At 33.0% G+C, this 3593-nt stretch overlaps 1 pseudogene; it reads left to right on the forward strand.

Moving 5' to 3' along the window:
• The first annotated feature begins 3184 nt into the window (after positions 1–3184).
• Positions 3185–3302, forward strand: LOC116631846 (annotated as a pseudogene).
• Positions 3303–3593: the final 291 nt, after the last annotated feature.

Raw genomic sequence — 3593 nt, forward strand, 5'->3', positions numbered from 1 at the left:
TTTTGAAGATTGAGTAATCACTATATATTTCTGTGTCAGTAATGTCAAACTCCAATACTAATTCAAAAAAAAGCAATCAAGTCAAATTCCATATTAACAGGTTTTGCATCTAACACTGAGAACTGTATCATAAGGGTTGATCTATGGTAAACAAAGCATCAATGCCAGGGATGGAGTTTGTTTTCTCAAGATCCAGAAGAATGGGGAGCAAAGCAAAATTATAAAACTAAAAGTCAGAAAGTAACAGACATATATATGAAAAATTTAGATGCAGAAGAACAATAACAGTTTGTTTAAACTGAGCCTGTAGACATATTTCTTGTGGTTTCCTCTTATCCATACTTGTTTTGTTGGTTAACTCACATTTTTCTCTCTCTCTCTTTCTCTTTCTCCCTCTTCCTTCTTTCTTTCCTTCCCTTTCTTTCCTTCTCTTCCTTCCTTTCTTTCTTTCTCTTCCTTCCTTCCTTCCTTCCTTCCTTCCTTTCTTTCTTTCTTTCTTACTTTCTTTCTTTCTTTTTCCTTCTTTCCTTCTTTCTCTCTCTCACTCTTTCCTTCTCTCTCTCCTCTCTTTCTCCCTTTTTTCTTTCTTTCTTACTTCTAACTTTCTTTCAACGCTGTGTTTACCATGAATGCCTGCATCCCCCCACCCCGCCGAACTATTCACATTGTGCAATACAGAGTGTGTATAAAGACATTTAAGTATGAGACAAAAATAACTATATTACAGATTTAATTTCCAAGCTGTTATTGCCCAGAATGGACTAACATATTTGAGATGTATCAGATGTTATATTAGGAAACATCCATCATTGCTTGAGATATTTAAAGTAATATTTTCTGGGAATAATAAGAGTTTTGAATTTAAACTCTGTAAATAAATCAATAGCATATTGCCTATATGATATACAGAGGATATCACAATAATTAGCTAACTATTTAAATAAAATAAAATATTGCTGATACGTACAGAGGCTATCACATAAAGTTGCTAAATATTTTTACATTATCAATATTACATTACTAGCTCTTGTGAAGTAGAATAAAATTCATGCACAAAAATATTCTGAATTCTTACTATCTGTATATATTTTGAGTTCTTATTATCTGTATATATGAACCAATATGACAAATTTTCTGTCTTTAAAGATCTGATATTATAGGAATACAGTAAGGAGATTGATTGTTTTAATATCAGATTAATAAAATAATCTTTTAAGTTGTCAAAGTCTCCAAAGGAGAGATATAAATTAAAGCTACAACTCTGTTATAAATGGGAGTAGGGGTGGGGTTGCTGGGTAGCATTTATCTGAAGAACCTGGGATTTTTTTTTTCAAATTAACCTAGTCCCATTATGTTTTTTGGGGCGTATTCTTAATGAACTTTGCCTGGGAAAAGGAGACCTGTAGTTGACTAACATCCAAAGGGATATATTGCAATTGCTATTCTGCCTTCTCTAAGAGTAGACACTGGGGAGGGTATGTGCTCTGGTGAGCGCTGTGAATTGTGCAAGACTTTTGAATCTCAGATCTCTACCTCTGAAACAAATAATGCAATATATGTTAAGAAAAAAAAGAGAAGATAGCAGGAAGGGAAGAATGAAGGGGGGGAAATCAGAGGGGGAGACGAACCATGAGAGACGATGGACTCTGAAAAACAAACTGAGGGTTCTAGAGGGGAGGGGTGTGGGAGGATGGGTTAGCCTGGTGATGAGTATTAAAGAGGGCACGTTCTGCATAGAGCACTGGGTATTATGCACAAACAATGAATCCTGGAACACTATATCTAAAACTAATGATGTAATGTATGGTGATTAACATAACAATAAAATTTTTTTAAAAAAAGAGTACGATGTGTTTTAAGTTTCCTTGAAAGACTTTTCTTTACAAGGATGAAGTACAAGATCCCACGTATTGATGAGAAAATGTGCTATAGACTGGATGGACTAATGAAAGTATATGGGTAACACAAAGACAGGTTAGTGATTTTTTCCATATTTGATGGTTTAGCTAAGAAAATACATTTAAAGGGGCTTAAATGAATTGGCTCTTTTCTCTAATGGTAAATTTTAAATTTGTCATCTTTATTGCAATTTACAAATGAAAAGATTTTGTAACTAAACTCACTAGCTTAGCAAATGAGAATGTGTTTTTTCATGTTAAATGGGACAAATGTTTATAGTAATTTAATCTTAATTATCTTCGGAAATAAAAATGTGGCAGACTTTCTTTATGTACTATACTATTTAATTTTTATTTAACTCTAAGTCACCTTTGAATACTTCGAGAAGGGCATAGGTGTGAGAGACAATGTCCATGCATGAGAAAGAAAAGATAACTGATAAATGAGGATCTAGACCAGACAGAAGCAAATGGAACGTAGGGCAGATTCAGAGGTAGCAGCAGAGAAAGTGTATTGCATGTGCTAAAGTATCCATCTTTGATAAGTGCAATCATACATAAAGTTTTGAATCAGGAGGAAAGAAAGAGGTAAGTAAGAATGCAGGTAGATTTATAGGTTTGGCATCTGGAGGTTAAAAGTTTCTTCCTAAGTATCTTTTTCTTGATGTATGAGAAAAGGGGGAAAAGAGGGCTTAAAAATGAGATTTAATAATGGAGAAGATATATGCCCGAATTATTTTAGAAAAGTAGGACAAGAAATGACCGAAAAAATGTAGCAAAATTTCTCTTAATTGTTGAGCACCCAGATAGGGTTGCTGATTTATATTTCGTTTATTGTGCTGCTCACTTAGTAAAAAGTTCCCCAAGTCAGAGAAAGAGGACGACTGGAAATAATAACCAGGGCTGTGGGTATGCTCTGTGGATACATAAGAAAGACAGGGCAGAAGAAGGTAGGGGTATTTTGAAAGACTTGAAAGACTTTTGGTGATGAGTGAGGCAGTGACTATAGATAGAACCTAATTTAACTTATGTGATTTTATTCAATAAATTTTAATAATACGTACGTAAGAGAACTATGTAAAAGCTAATGGTGTTAGACTATACTATGAATGAGATATGTGAAATGAAAAAATGGAATGTTTTAATATGCTGCACTTATCACAAAAAATAAACATTACAACATAAACGTATGGCATTTTGAAAGTTATAAGGTCCTTAATTACACAATATACATACATACATAAATACAATGATTATTGACACATCAGATTAAAAAATACAATTTAATCGCTTCTCGGCCTTTTGGCTAAGATCAAGTGTAGTATCTGTTCTTATCAGTTTAAAAAATACAATTTAAACCCCAAGTTTTATTAAAATTATACTTGAAAAGTTTCTATAATCCATTTTAATAATAAGTAACAAGCAAACTTTATACTTTCTCTAAAGTCATCTTCTGGAATGGAGAACAAATGCATATTTTACACAAACATGTTTTGGGGGATTTTTGAGCAAAGTTTTACATTTTCAGCCACATTTTTGTCATAGTCTTGAAAAGAGTATGAATCAGGCAAGATTAGGTTATGGGGCAATAACAAAGAACCCCAAACACTGTCGGTAAAGTTACAGCGGTTACCTTGTTTGTTTTTATTTTTTCTTTCTCAATTTCTCACTCAAGTCACATATATAAAAGGGTCA

Source organism: Phoca vitulina, unplaced genomic scaffold (assembly GCF_004348235.1).
Source record: "Phoca vitulina isolate PV1807 unplaced genomic scaffold, GSC_HSeal_1.0 scaffold5, whole genome shotgun sequence".
NCBI classification, from domain to species: Eukaryota; Metazoa; Chordata; class Mammalia; order Carnivora; family Phocidae; genus Phoca; species Phoca vitulina.